Raw genomic sequence first — 15800 nt, 5'->3', positions numbered from 1 at the left:
TTCTGGTAAAATTCTCCATCTTTATTTTTATGAAGATATTAATTGTAGTTATTTTTAAATCTCTATCTGATAATTCCAATATCAGAATCATCTGTACATCTGTTTTTTCCTCTTGGTTTCAATTACTTGGAAGTGTTTGCATGTCTTTAAATTTCTAATGAGATAACTCACACTAAGGTTGAGAAATTTTGTAGGCCCTAGATGCTGTTAACTTCCTACAAAAAGTTAAAACCATTTTCTTCTGTTCAGCAGACAGGGTACCAGTGGTTTTAGTCTTTGTTAGGGTTGACATGCTTTAATATCTTGCCTTCATGAATAAAGTGTGTCCCTCTGGGGCCTCAGCTAAGTCTATATTGTTTCCCAAGGCCTTTCCATGTTGGCAGGGCTTTAATTCAACCTTTCCTTCAGTCCCATGCAGCTGCTAAAATTTCTCCTAACCTCTTCAGGCTTATAGATAGTTTTTTGATGAATTTCCTGGAATTAAAATCTGCACATATAGATCCTAAGAATTGGTTAAAATTGGCTAATGACAGTTAAGACTCACTTTCCACTTGGGCTCTAGCCCTCCATACCAGGAACTAAAAAACACCCTCAGGGAATAAAGTAGGATGAATGTGGAGTTCACTAGTGCTTCTGTTCTCTCAAATACCATAATCTCTCAAGTTGTACTTAAATTGATTGTTCTCCACTTCCTTCAAACCATTTTTTTGGTAATGTTACTCAGTTTTCATAGTTGTTTTCAGTGAAAGAGCTATCTATACAAGTTACTCCATTACTGTTGGAATATGAGTCTCATCATTTCTTGAATGAGAAAGATTAATGTGAAGAACTATTGCATATAAACTGAAATTAATTATTGAGATACGTATTTCATTGTAAAAAGATAACTGGTGGATGTACATAGGTAATAAATTTTATTGCTTTTTCATTACAGTGTGGTTCAGTCATTCTCAAAATTCCAAGTTAAAGAATCATTTCCCAGAAATGCTGCATATAGATACTTGAACTGTGTGGACTATGTCTAAATAGTAGAATCAAGATATATATTATAACATTAACAATTGCTCTTACCTCACTGACTTTTAATTATCTTATTTTTCTCGTCTAGCTGGGGTCTTAAAATAGGGACTAAAATAGGCAGTTTATTTAACATGATTTTGGTATTCTCAATGTAATTACAAAGGTCCTTAAAATGGAAGAGAGAATCAGAGAGACAGTACTGTTAAGATGACGCAAGCATCTTAAGCAGCCCCGCCTGCAAGTTATTCTTAGCCTAAATGAGATCTTGAATGGGATTTCTGAAATGAAGAATTGTAAGGTTAACAAATTTGTGTTATTTTAAGCTATTAATTTTGTGATAATTTGTTATGGTAGCCATAAAAAAACTAATACAGAAGTCAACATATAATGTCTTAAATTGATACAAAGGACATATCAGAGAACATAGTATGATATGTCCATACATATGGATGTAAATATCAGAACTAAAGGAAAGTGGTTGTTCTGGAAGCAGCAGGGGGAATAGAAACAGATTATTGGTTTTTATTGTTGTTATGAGCTATTTTAGCATCATTTGGTTTTTTTAAACATGAATAATTACTTCAATGAAAAGTAAGAATTAAGTTTTTAAAAAAAACTCAACAGACTAAGGAGATTGTTTATATGGTAGCAAAATCTGTTTGCTTTTCTAGAAGAGATGATTTAGTTAAGTTGAGCTGTAGCTGATCTTTTCATTGTTTTTACTTTTACCTCTAACCAGCAATTATCTTTCAAACTTTCTTGTTCTCCTCACCTCAAAAACATATTTATTCTTCCTTCTCATACTCTAACACTATATAATAAACAAGACCAAGAGGGAAAAAAGGTTTGTTTATCATGACTTTCAGCAGTAAAACAATTTATTTTCACTTGCAAGTTAATTGCAGAGAGGTTAGCAGACCTCAGAGCATCACATTATTCCATATGATTGACAGGAAACTTGAAGGTAGAGGGAAGTGTGACTGGAGAATATCTCAACTTTAGGTCTAGGAAACACATTGTGGTAAAAACTTGAAAAAGGAGCATAACGATATAGAGATAGTATGATTTTTAGAGAAAGTACAAATGCAAGATGCTTCCAGTGAAAACTGATTAAAAATGACCATTCTAACACAAAATGATCTCCTTTCTCTACAGGCTATTAATATGCATTGATCATTCCAATTCATTGTCATGTAATCACATATACTGTCTTGTTCTTGTTATTGTTTCTGGTGTATGTGCATGTGTGTGTTATTTTCACAATGCATTATAAATTACTACAAAGTAGGAACAGTTCTTTCTGTTTTATTAAATATATACTACTCAATGTTTAGCATTGTTATACGCATACATAAGGTACTCAAATGTAACTGTTGAATAAATAATAAGAGGATGTCTGACATTGGGAAAGATGAATAATTAAACATATACCTTGTTCATTCTCTTCTTTTTTATACTTCTATTACTAAGTTTTCCCCGTTCCCTACTAAGTGGTTCATCCAGGCTTCCTGCCAAAGCGAATTCAACTTTTGACAATTTACTTTAGACATTATAAGCTACTGAAGTTATAAATTTGAATAGCACTGAAGGAGCATATCCCTATAGCATTTTTGTAATCTAACAACCTGCATTTGTAATAGCATGGGAATTCAATAAAACACTAAAATATAACCAAATTTTCAATAAAATTATAATTTTATTGCTTTATCTACATACATATGGTCTGTTGAAAAAAAAATCTAAAACCACCAGAGTAGTTTGTAATCAGCAGCAGTTTTGCCCCAGACGACTTTTGGGAATGTCTGGACATATTTTTATTCATTACAACATGGATGGTGCTACTGGTATATGGTGGATAGAGGCCAGAGATGCTGCTTAACATCCTTCAATGCATAGGAAGGCTTCCACACAATTATTTGTCCCAAAAGGTCAAAAGTGCTGAGAATAAGAAACCCTGCATTAAAGGAATGAAGAAGCAAAATAGAAAATGAGAAAACAATTTTTTACAAGTACCACAATATAATTATCATGGATTCTAACCTTTGCAACATAATTATTTAACAATAATAAATACAGTTGTCTTTATTTAATTAAGATAATTTAATGAGTGCCTATAATGTGTAAAGCATGCTGTGTTCTGAAAAAAATACAAAGAAAAAAATTTAGAGCACAAAGAAGTATAAGTCATCATCCTTGTCTATCAAAAACTGACAGTACATTAGGGAAATGTGATATTTAAGTATAGCAACATGTAATTAAACTTAAAATGAATGATATAGATAATGACGATTATCAAATAGTACAGTACGTACAGTACAGAATATAGAAAAGAATCAGGGTGGACTAGAATGTGTCCTCAAGACCTGACAAAGAAAATGAAATTTATTTATCTCCTAAAATGGATAAAATTTAGATAGGTAAAGATAAAGAAAAGAAGTACTTCATATGAGAAGCACTGTGTGAGTTAAGGTGAAGTAAGAGTTAAGATGACACTACACAAATTACATGGAGCAAAAGTTGGGTGTGCAAATGAAGTTGCCTATAGAGTAAGGAAGATAAAGGGCAGGACCAAGGAAGTCATAAGTGTTAGGCTGAGTAATGCTGTTATTATGAAGTCACCGAGCAACAACTCACATTTCTTTGTTGAGGGAAATAACATATGAAAGTACATTTCAGAAGTATATTAGAGTTCCCTGGAGAAACAGACTAATAAGATGGAGATTAATGCTAATATAAATATAGATATGAATATATGTACATATAAATACATGGAAATATATATAGATGAAGATATGATTAGAAGAACTGAGTCACACTGTCATGGAGGAAACGAAGTTCAAAGTCAGCCACCTGCAAGCTAGAAAACCAAGACAGCAGATGATATAATTCAGTTCCTGTCTGAAGGGGATCTAGTGGTTAAGGCTAGGAGTCCTAAAACTAAAGAACCAGAAGCCCTGATATCCAAAGGCAGAAGATGAATGTTCCAGACTGTACATATATATTGTAAAGATCAAAAAGAGAGAATTAACTTGGCCTTCCTTGGCCTTCATGTTCTATTCTGGCACCCAGTGGATTAGATAAAATCTGCCTCAACTGGGGAAGAGATATTTTTACTTAGTGTACTGAATCAAATGCTACACTCTGCCCCAAAGTCCTTCAAAGACACACCAGAAATAATTATTTTTTAACATTTAAATTACTGTAAATTAACATATAGGATATTAATGGAAACATGTATAGCAAAAGTTGCTGCGGCAGAGGTCGAAGAGATTACCACCCATGTTCTCCTCTAGGATTTTGATGGATTCCTTGTCTCACATTTAGGTCTTTCATCCATTTTGAATTTATTTTTGTATATGGTGTAAGAAAGTGGTCCAGTTTCATTCTTCTGCATTGGCCGTCCAGTTTTCCAAACACCATTTGTTGAAGAGACTGTTTTTCCATTGGATATTCTTTCCTATTTTGTTGAAGATTAATTGACCATAGAGTTGGGGGTCCGTTTCTGGGTTCTCTATTCTGTCCCACTGACCTATGTGTCTGTTTTTGTGCCAGTACCATAATGTCTTGATAGCTATGGCTTTGTAATACAGCTTGAAGTCCGGAATTGTGATGCCTCCAGCTTTGGTTTTCTTTTTCAACATTCTTTTGGCTATTTGGGGTCTTTTCTGGTTCCATACAAAGTTTGGAATCATTTCCTCCAGCTCTGTGAAAAATGCTGGTGTTATTTTGATAGACATTGCACTGAATGTGTAGATTGCCTTTGGTAGTACAGACATTTTAACAATATTTGTCCTTCCAATCCAATAGCATGGAATGTTTTTCCATTTCTTTGTGTTTCCCTCAGTTTCTTTCATAAGTGTTCTATAGTTTTCAGAGTACTGATCTTTTACCTCTTTGGTTAGGTTTATTCCTTAGGAGTCATGGCTTCTGGTGCAACTGTAAATGGGATCGATTCCTATATTTCTCTTTCTGCTGCTTCAGTGTTGGTGTACAGAGATGCAACAGACTTCTGTGCATTGATTTTGTATCCTGCGACTACGCTGAATTCCTGATCAGTTCTAACAATTCTTGGTGGAGTCGTTGGGTTTTTACGTACAGGATCATGTCATCTGCAAAGAGTGAAAGCTTGACAACTTCTTTGCTGATTTAAATGCCTTTTATTTCTTTTTGTTGTCTGACTGCTGAGGCTAGGACTCCCAGTGCTATGTTGAACAACAGTGGTGAGAGTGGACAACCCTGTCGTGTTCCTGACTGACCCTACGGGAAAGCTCTAGTTTTTCTCCGTTATAGAGGATGTTAATCGTGGTCTTTCATATATGGCCTTTATCATGTAGAGGCATGTTCCTTCTATCCCTAGTCTATAGAAGGTTGTTATCAAGAAAGGATGTTATATTTTGTCAAATGCTTTTTTTCCATCTATTGAGAGGATCATATGGTTCTTATCCTTTCTTTTATTAATGTTGGTATATCAGGTTGATTGATTTGCAGATATTGAACCATCCCTGCAGCCCAGGAATAAATCCGTGCTGGTCATAGTGAATGATCCTTTTAATGTACTGCTGGATCCTGTTAGTTAGTAACCTGGTGAGAATTTTTGCATCCATGTTCCTTCATCAGGGATATTGGTCTGTAATTTTCCTTTTTTGGTGGAGTCTTTGGTTTGGGGACTGAGAATGAGTTTGGAAGCTTTCCTTCCATTTCTACTTTTTGAAACTGCTTCAGAGGAATAGGTATTAATTCTTCTTTAGATGTGTGGTAGAATTCTGCTGGGAGGCCTTCTGACCCAGACTCTTGTTGGGAGGTTCTTGATTACTGCTTCAATTTCTTTGCTGTTTGTGGGCCTATTCAGATTTCCTATTTCTTCCTGTTTCAGTTTTGGTAGTTTATATATTTCTAAGAACATACCCATTTCTTCCAGATTGCCTAATTTGTTGGCATATAATTGCTCATAATAGTCTCTTAAAATCATTTCTATTTCTTCGGTGTTCATTGTGATCTCTCCTCTTCCATTTATGGTTTTATTTATTTGAGTCCCTTTTCTTTTCTTTTCTTTTCTTTTTTCTTTTCTTTTCTTTCTTTCTTTTTTTCTTTTCTTTTCTTTTCTCTTCTTTTCTTTTTGATAAGTCTGACTGGGGGTTTATCGATCTTATTAATTTTTTCAGAGAACCAGCTTCTAGTTTCATTGATCTGTTCTACTATCTTTCTTTTTATTTCTATATCATTGATTTCTACTCTAATCTTTATTTCTTCTCTTGCTGGATTTAGGCTTTATTTGCTGTTTTTTTTTTCTAGCTCCTTTAGGTGTAAGGTTAGGTTGTGTATTTGAGACTTGTTTCTTGAGGAAGGCCTGTAATGCTAAATACTTCCCTCTTAGGACCACCTTGGCTGCATCCCAAATGTTTTAGACTGTTGTGTTTTCATTTCCATTTGCTTCCATGTATTTTTTAAAATCCTCTTTAATTTCCCGGTTGACCCATTCATTCTTTAATAGGATGTTCCTTAACCTCCATGTATTTGTGGTCCTTCCAAATTTTTTCTTGTGGTTGACTTCAAGTTTCATAGCATTGTGGTCTGAAAATATGCATGGTATGATCTCAATCTTCCTGTGCTTGTTGAGGCCTGATTTGTGACCCAGTATGTGATCTATTCTGGAGGATGTTCCATGTGCACTTGAAGATGATGTGTATTCTGCTGCCGTAGGATAAGATGCTCTGTATGTATCTGTGAATTCCATGTGATTTAGTGTGATTTAGTGTGTCATTCAAAGCTCTTGTTTCCTTGTTGATCTGCTGCTTAGATGATCTGTTCACTGCTCTGAGTGGGGTATTAAAAGTCCCCTACTATTATTGTATTATTGTCAATGAGTTTTTTAAGTTTACTTAGTTATTAATTGATTTGTAGATTTGGCTGTTCCCAAGTTAGGGACATAAATAGTTGCAACTGTTACATCTTCCTGTTGGGATAGACCCCTTTATTATGATACAGTGTCTGTCTTCAGCTCTTATTGCAGTCTGTTTAAAATCGACTTTGTCTCATAGAAAGATGGCCACTCCAGCTTTCTTTTGATGTCCATCAGCATGATGAATGGTTTTCTACCCCCTCACTTTCAATCTGGAGGTGTCTTTGGGTATAAAATGAGTCTCTTGTGAGCAGCATATCAGTGGGTCTTGTTTTTGTATCCATTGTGATACCCTGTGTCTTTTGATCGGAGCTCTTAGTCCATTTACATTCAGAGTAATTGTTGAAAGACATGAATTTAGTGCCATTGTATTACCTGTGGAGTTGCTGTTCCTGTAGATTGTCTCTGTTCCTTTCTGGTCTTTGTTACTTTAGGTCTCTCTTTCCACTCAACAGGTCCCCTTTAATATTTCTTGCAGGGCTGGTTTAGTATTTACGAAGCCCTTCAGTTTTTGTTTGTCTTGGAAACTCTTTATCTCTCCTTCTATTGTGAATGACAGCCGTGCTGGGTAAGGTATTCTTGGCTGCATATTTTTCCTGCTTAGCACATTGAATATATCATGCCAGTCCCTTCTGGCTGCCAGGTCTCTGTGGACAGGTCTGCTGCCAGCCTTATGTGTCTACTGTTGTAGGTTAAGAACCTTTTCTCCCGAGCTGCTTTTAGAATTCTCTCTTTATCTTTGTATTTTGCAAATTTCACTATGCTGTGTCATGGTGTTGACCTATTTTGGTTGATTTTGAGGGGAGTTCTCTGTGTCTCTTGCACTTGAATGCCTGTTTCCTTCCCCAGATTAGAGAAGTTCTCAGCTACAGTTTGTTCAGATATACCTTCTGCTCCTTTTTCCTACTTTTCTTCTCTTCTGGAACTTCTATGATATGGATGTTATTTTGCTTTATGGCTTCACGGAGTTCCCTGAATCTACCTTCTTCAACTAATAGTTTCTAATAGTTTTCGTTCCCTCTTCTTCTCAGCTTTATTGTTTTCCATAATTTTACCTTCTATATCACCTATCCTCTCCTCTGCTTCTTCAATCCTCATAGTGATTATATCCTATTTGTTTTGCTTGTCAGTTATACCTTTTTTATTTTTTTATTCTTTTTATTTTTAGCCTGACTAGGTTTTAGGTCTTTTATCTCTCCAGCAAGGGTTTCTCTGGGGTCGTTTAACCTTTTTTTCAGGTCCAGGTAGTAGTCTTATGACTGCTGATCTTAATTTTTGTTGAGTCCTTTTAGACATCTAAAGGTTGATCCTCAATATCAGATGTTGGTTGTAACTTATGGGCCATGCTAAATTCAATCTTTATTATTTTTTAAAGATTTTATTTATTTATTCATGAGAAACACAGAGAGAGAGAGAGAGGCAGAGACACAGGCAGAGGGAGAAGCAGGCTCCATGCATGGAGCCTGACGTGGGACTCAATCCCAGGTCTCCAGGATCACGCTCTGGGCTGAAGGCGGCGCTGAGCCACCTGGGCTGCCCTAAATTCATCTTTTAAGGTAATTTCTTTGGATATCTGTATGTTTGTTTATGTGTATACTTATTTTTTTTAAGATTTTATTTATTTATTCATGAGAGACAAAGAGAGAGAGAGAGAGAGAGAGAGAGGCAGAGACATAGGCAGAGGGAGAAGCAGGCTCCATGCAGGGAGCCCGACGTGGGACTTGATCCCGAGTCTCTAGAATCAGGCCCTGGGCTGAAGGCAGCGCTAAACCACTGAGCCACCTGGGCTGCCCCTGTTTATGTGCATACTTCTAATCAGTGAATGAACTCTATATGTTAACAAAGGTCCTAATTTTCCCTGTTGTCTTATACGAAAACACTTGGCATGTTTATAATACCTGTGTTACAACTGCAGATATTTGATTTGTAACTCTAAATTTTACTATATGTCAACTTTAGTGTACAATTTCAGAGAATATAACACTATATATCTTTTTATCTTCTGTAAAACCTAATACAAATCCTGTGAAATAAGTGCGCAATAAATATTTGTTGGTTTATTGATTTTTGAATGATTTTAGAAATATTTTAAAGCAAATGTGTGTTAGAACTATCATGCACATAATGACCAAAACAATTATATAGTTTACACACTTCAAGTACTAAACCCATTTGCTTCTAAATTCTATTTTGATTTGGCTTATTCCCATGTTGGCTAGAAGATAAATTCTAGGCATTTTGTTACAGGCTTACAATCCAATGATATGGTAAAGGAATGGTGTAGTTAGAATTCACTGTAGTAAGCATTAGTAAATGGATATGTTCTTTATTAAAATAAGACAATTTTCAAAGAATGCCAACAAATTATGCAAATGAACTTGGTACACAATGGGGAAGATAACTCCTTATAGGAAGTCTCATAGTGAGAATACAGAAGTTAAGAAATATCTTTTCCTTCACTTATTTCCTTCCTCCCAATGGCCTACAAAACACCCCTTTTACTTCTTCACAAATGGTCTTGGAACAACTAGACATTCATATGCTATCAAATGAGCCCTGATCACACCTCACACCTTAAACAAAAATGAACTCATATTGATCTTAGATCTAAAAGTAAAATCATGAATTTTTTTGAAAAACATGGGAAAAAAATCTTTGTGGCCTAGAGTTAAAGAGTACATCAAAATTGAGAATTTTTGCTCTTTGAAAGACACTGGAAGAAAACGAAAAGACAAAATTGTAGATTGGAAAAAAATATTAGCAAATCACATATCCACAAAGGGCTTGTATATCTCCACAAAGAATATATAAAGAACTCTCAAAACTCAACACTAAGAAAGCAAGCAACCTATTTAAAACTGGGCAAAGATTTGAATAAACACTTGACCAAGAATGATACACAGATGGCAAATAAGCAACAAAAAGTTATATTTGACATCATTAGCCAATAGGAAATTGAAATGAAAACAATTAACTTATGATGAGCACTGGGTATTGTTTTTTTTTTTTAAATTTTTTAAGATTATTTATTTATTTATTCATAGAGATGCAGAGAGAGAGAGAGAGGCAGAGACACAGGCAGAGGAAGAAGCAGGCTCCATGCAGAGAGCCTGACGTGGGACTCGATCCAGGGTCTCCAGGATCACGCCCTGGGCTGCAGGCGGTGCTAAACCGCTGCGCCACCAGGGCTGCCCAAGCACTAGGTATTGTGTGGAAGTGCTGAATCACTATACTATACACCTGAAACTAATATTATACTATATATTAACTAACTGTAATTTAAATAAAAATTTTAAAAAAGAGAAAACAAGAAATAAGTATGAAATAGCCAGACATACCTATGAAAATGGCTAAATAAAAAATACTGACAATACAAAGTATTGAATGTGGAACAACTGGAACTCTCATATCTTGTTGGTGGGAATATAAGATGTTACAGAAATTCAGCAAAACAATTTGACAATTTCTTGAAAATTAAACATAATACTTGTTCACAGAAAAATTTTTACATCAATGTTGGTAGAAGTTTTATTCAAATTTTTTTAAATGAGAGATACTTCACATAAAAACATGGAATTCAGATTTTCATTTTAAAAACCCCTATGCCCCCAAACCCTAAAAGATCTATCAACACAGGTCCCACCTTAAAACAGGACAACGCTGGCTGATAATGAATAGTAACTTCTCTTATGATTAGGGCGTGCTGTAACTCTGCCCCTGCCTCTTACAATTAATGCATTATGCATTGACATCTGGCCCATTTTTGTATGTTACTTGCCTGGTCTTTTATGGCAGAACTATCAAAAATCTGTGTGTCTCCTACCTTAATGTCAAATATATTTATGGCTGCCTCATCAAGGACTACATTTTCCAGTTACCTGGATCAAGATACAGCCACATGATTAGTTCTCTGTATGTCAGCAAAGTGATCTCTCTGATTTTCAGCTAGAGTTTTTAGGAAGTGGATGTTTCTCTCCTTTTGACATTTGGAAACAAAGGTCTTCAAGGTCTTAAGGGATAATGAAGTCACAAGATGAAGAAAAAAGATCTGCCCTAGGCATATGGAAATATTCGCATTGGACATAAAAAGTAAATAAGACTTCTCTTGGGTTAAATGAAATTTTGGGTTTGTTTGTACAGTATCTAGTTTACTAGCTAAATGTGGTATTCAAATTTATTAAAATATTTTTTTGCTCCTCAGTTACATTTGTACATTTTAAGTGCTCAACAGCCACATAAAGGTAGTGGTTACAGTACTAGACAATAAAGATAAAACACTCCCAGCTTCACAGAAAGTTATATTGCACAGAGCCATTCTAATATATTCCTATAGGCACCTGAGTTTCTGACTACTGATTTAGTACCTGAAGCAAAAAGAAACATTTACTTTCAATTTAATGTAAAATTATTCAGGAGGTTTAATGAAAGTGCTATTACCATTTATATGATAGTTATAGATTAAGAAATACTTATACATCATCTAATTTGGATCTTCTAAACCAACTTTTTTAGGTTGAAGCATAAATTTCACCTCTTTCATTCACTGCAGCATTTTCCATCAACAGATCTCAGGTAAAATTTAATATAATAGATACCGAACATAAAATTATCAAAGAAAATATTACCGAGGCAAACTTAAAATATTCAGAACAAATAAGTAAGGGTAGGAAAGACAGTGTCTGTGACTATTCTTATTCCCATTTTAACAAGTATTAATGATTTTAATAATTTCTATCTAAAAAAAATTCAGAGTCGAAATAAAATTTTAAAATTCCCTTTTAGATCAATTTTGGTATCTTTAGAATCAAGACATACTGTGGTTTTGAAGGGAAAAAATGCATTTTTATCTGCAATCTTTTTCAATGGGTAAATGGGTGTTGACTTTATAGTAAAAGATAAACTATTTGATCCCCAGATAATTAAAAACACAAATTTATTAGGTTTTAAAATTCTCAAATAATGTCGTTGTTTGGCCTTTCATGGTCAAAAGCATCTTGGAGTTCTAATGCTTTTCTGAATGTTTGCTTCTGTTTGAAGCTGCCTCAGCCCCTCCAGCCTAAGAAGTCTTTAAGCTTTAGTAAGTTTAGCACCTGTAATTAACTAAACCTTTCTCAGTTTACCTATATACATCATGTATTCTTTCCTAGAAAGAACAGAGCACTTCTGCATGTCAGAGGCTCTCTGGCACCACCCAGAGCACCAAAAAACCAGACCCTCTTGTACAATCCCCCACCCCCCGCCCGACCGTCCTACTCCCCACTCCCTGGGCACCAAGGAACCAGACTCCCTTGCTGAAATTAAGCACCACAATAACATCTGTATCCTGACCAGTCTGCACATAATCAAGAAACATTACAGACCACTACACTACCTTAACTGATTAACTGACTGAAACTGCCTTAAAAATCCAGGCCAAGCAGAAACCTCCTAGTTGACTTTAATACAAGAGTCTGCCTTCTTCTCAGGTGGCCAGCCTCCTGAATAGAACACAAATTCCTTTCCAATCAAAACTAGTCTCTTGGGTACTGGCCTTTAGTATTGGCAGCTGAACTTGGGTTTTGGTAGGTTCACAATCTGACTAAAAGAAACTGCACCCATTTATTCTTGTTCTCTCTTCCCTCACTATCATGATTAACTAAATGGCTGGTCACTATCAATATACGTAAACACTGTTCAGGCATTTATTATTATAACACTTGAATACTTAGAATCATCAGGAATACAGCAATGAAGTGAGGCAAAATTTTTCCCCTACAGAGAATCTTACCTGAGGTTAAACGATAAAGGTAGTAAATACCTTACAAGGGGAATCCTTATGTGTCACTGACTCGTAATAAAATTGATAAAGGTCTGTGACTTTGCCTTCATAATTAGTTATTTTTTTGAAACTGTAAATACTTGTATTTTTCTAAACTATCTATGAAACTACATTTTTCTTTCCATAGTCCAGCATGAAATTTAATGCTGACTGACAAGATGGTAATTTTGAATGTAGGATAAGAATCTGATGGTATTCTATTTTTATTCTACTAATAATTTAATATGTTACTGGGGAAAAAGTTTTTCTTTTCATGTACATTCAGTAGTTCTATACTTTCAAATATGGCACTACTGGCTTATCTTCTATAACTTCTTGCTTTAAAAAAATTACACAATATGATTAAGATTCAATGACATGAGACACCAAGAAGCTGGTGACTTCTAACAGAGTTAGTACTTACAGGCTTAGTAAGAAAAAGATGACAAATAGCCACACAGAAATCAATGCATTAAAAAATATGTTATCCTATGCTGTTCAGAGAACTTATAGAGCTTACTTTAACCATAGGTTCTTTCTATATTTTACTTTAGTATTAGATTTTCTGCTGGTAACTCAGTATCATTTTCCTTCTAGGTGTTGTCCTACAAATTACTCATTTGGAATTGGAGACAGCCATAATCATCTCCATACAATTCTTTAGTTGCTTCATCTTCCCAAATATCAAAATGTTAGCAGTAAAACTAAGGTCTAGCAAAGGTATTACCTGACCTCCTGTAGCTTTTCCACACGTTTTATAAACTGTTACTTCCCTGCAGTAAATCCCCCCCCCTTTTTTTTAAGATTTTTATTTATTTATTTGAGAGTGAGAGAGCATGAAAAGGGGGAAGGGGTAAAAGGAGGAGAAGTAGACTCCCTACTGAGCAGAAAGTCAGGATGCTGGGCTCAATCCTCCGACTCCAGGACCAGAGCCAGAGGCAGCCACTTAACCAACTGAGTCATCCAGGTGCCCCAGTAAATCCCTTTTAAATACCTTTAAAAAGCTAGACTGACTCCTATTTTCCTGATTGAATCCTGATTGATACAGTGAACTAATCAAAAGCTAGAAAAACTAACACCACGCTAAACTTCTCCAAAGTACAAAAGGGAGAGAAAAAGACATAGAAAAGAAAATTTTACAAAGTAAAAAACAGAAATTTAAAGTGGAAAATTAAAAATGAATTTCTATAGTTAAAACTAAGAAAGCTCAGATAGTTATCAAGATTATTTCAAAAACACTATTTAAAAAAGGATAGTGTTTAAGTATCTGGCCCCAAACATTTAAATTATATAAGATAGCAGATAAACTTTCACAATAGCAATGTATCTTTTCCCCCAATTAATAGAAAATCTTATGTTTTAACCAGTCTTCAACAAAACAAAATCTATGAGGAAATAATTCAATTATATTACCTCTCATGTCTAATCTTTTCTGTCACTCTTTTAAGGAAGAATAAAGGTAATCATTTGCTACAATTACAAAAACAAACCTTCAACAACTCCACTATGTAGAACTGTTCTTTAGAAAGGAAAAAGTAGATGTTTCAACTGACAGCATTCCCGCAATATAAAAATTCTCCTCTTAACTATTCTAGTCGTTAAGAATCTTTATTTCCTAATAATAGATACAAAAACAGACATTCAAAACTTACCAGCTTTTAGGTGTGATTTATATAGGTAGGCATTTTCCTGCTATTAAAACTAAAACTCAACCAAAGAATTGTAATAAAGTTCTGCTTCAAGATGCTCATATATAATTCATTTCTGAAGGCTTGGTTTTAAAGTAATTTTCTGTGCACATGGTGTTATATTTATTTAATTGCCTAGCAAGTGAAACTGTTGAATGATCATTTGCTAATGAAAGAAATAAGCAATAGGCATTTATATAATATTTATTTATTTATTTATTTATTTATTTATTTATTTATTTATTTATTTATTTATGATAGACATAGAGAGAGAGACAGAGACACAGGAGGAGGGAGAAGCAGGCTCCATGCCAGGAGCCCAACATGGGACTCGATCCCGGGACTTCAGGATTGCGCCCTGGGCCAAAGGCAGGTGCTAAACCGCTGAGCCAGGGATCCCCAAGCAATAGGTTTTTAATTGAGAAATATACAATGGGCATAATACAAATATTAAAAAGAGTAAGAAATGGAAACTCACTTTAGCAATATTCAGGGTAATCTGTGGGATACAAATTGATGGATTTTGGCTCCAAGAAGTGTATAATCTTGATGAAAAAGCAAAACATATATAAACATTAATAGATATATGTATAACATGTATATATATATGTGAATAGTGTATGTATAGTATATACGTCATATAATATAGATATGTATTACATATTTATGTAAATATATAAAATATGTTCACAATATAGTATACATTTTATGTATCATTCCTCATATTCTATCATATATATCTTACATGATATATATAAATATATGCAACTTATATGATATGTATGTGGGAAAATATGAGGAAAAACCATTTTAACTATAAAATATGTGAAAAGGAAAATTACACACATATTCCCGCGCATAGTCAAATTTCACAAAAGTTTTTTTTTTTTAATTTCTCATACAAGGGTCTTCTATCTTAACATTTAATTGCAATCTCTCTTACTTTTTCTCTAGAACTCCCTTCTTTGATTAACCTTTCTTTTCCCTTTCAATTCCTTCTTCTCTGGCCACTTCTTTATGATGTAAAGCAATCTATTACATACACTTTGGCTTCTCCAACTTGCTTTTCTAAAACTCATCCAGAAAGAGAGTTGAAAGATATGAAGGGTATAACATGTGTCAGAATATAATACGTATATATGTCCCTATCACAGATGAGTAGACAAAGTGGAAGATATGTATGAGAGAAGCATGAACGAAAGCGAAGAAGGTAAAAATTAGAATTATACATCTAGAAGACAGAAGGCAGCAAAATAAGGAAAACTGTGCAGAAATATATAGTAAAAAATAAATATATGTAAATAAGGAGGGGATAAATTATGGAAACACTGGAACACATTATGGACTTCTGACTAAGATGAAAATAGTTTTTACAAGAACAGAATGCAAAATGATT

At 34.4% G+C, this 15800-nt stretch overlaps 1 protein-coding gene and 1 long non-coding RNA gene across 13 annotated transcripts in view; one reads left to right on the top strand and one right to left on the bottom strand.

Moving 5' to 3' along the window:
- LOC144320766 (uncharacterized) overlaps positions 1–14504 on the top strand; it is a 53635-nt gene extending 39131 nt beyond the window's left edge. Inside the window, exons 2-3 of the long non-coding RNA XR_013386409.1 lie at positions 11432–11491; positions 13314–14504. This is a non-coding gene — a long non-coding RNA (uncharacterized LOC144320766). The remainder of the gene's footprint in view (positions 1–11431; positions 11492–13313) is intronic.
- The window catches only part of GPHN (gephyrin), a 620043-nt gene that overhangs the window by 371686 nt on the left and 232557 nt on the right, over positions 1–15800 (bottom strand). The gene's annotated exons all lie outside the window — the stretch shown is intronic.

The sequence above is a fragment of the Canis aureus genome, chromosome 9 (genome assembly GCF_053574225.1).
Source record: "Canis aureus isolate CA01 chromosome 9, VMU_Caureus_v.1.0, whole genome shotgun sequence".
NCBI classification, from domain to species: domain Eukaryota; kingdom Metazoa; phylum Chordata; class Mammalia; order Carnivora; family Canidae; genus Canis; species Canis aureus.
The sequence above is the reverse complement of the archived record's forward strand: the minus strand, read 5'-3'. Positions and strand labels throughout refer to the sequence as shown.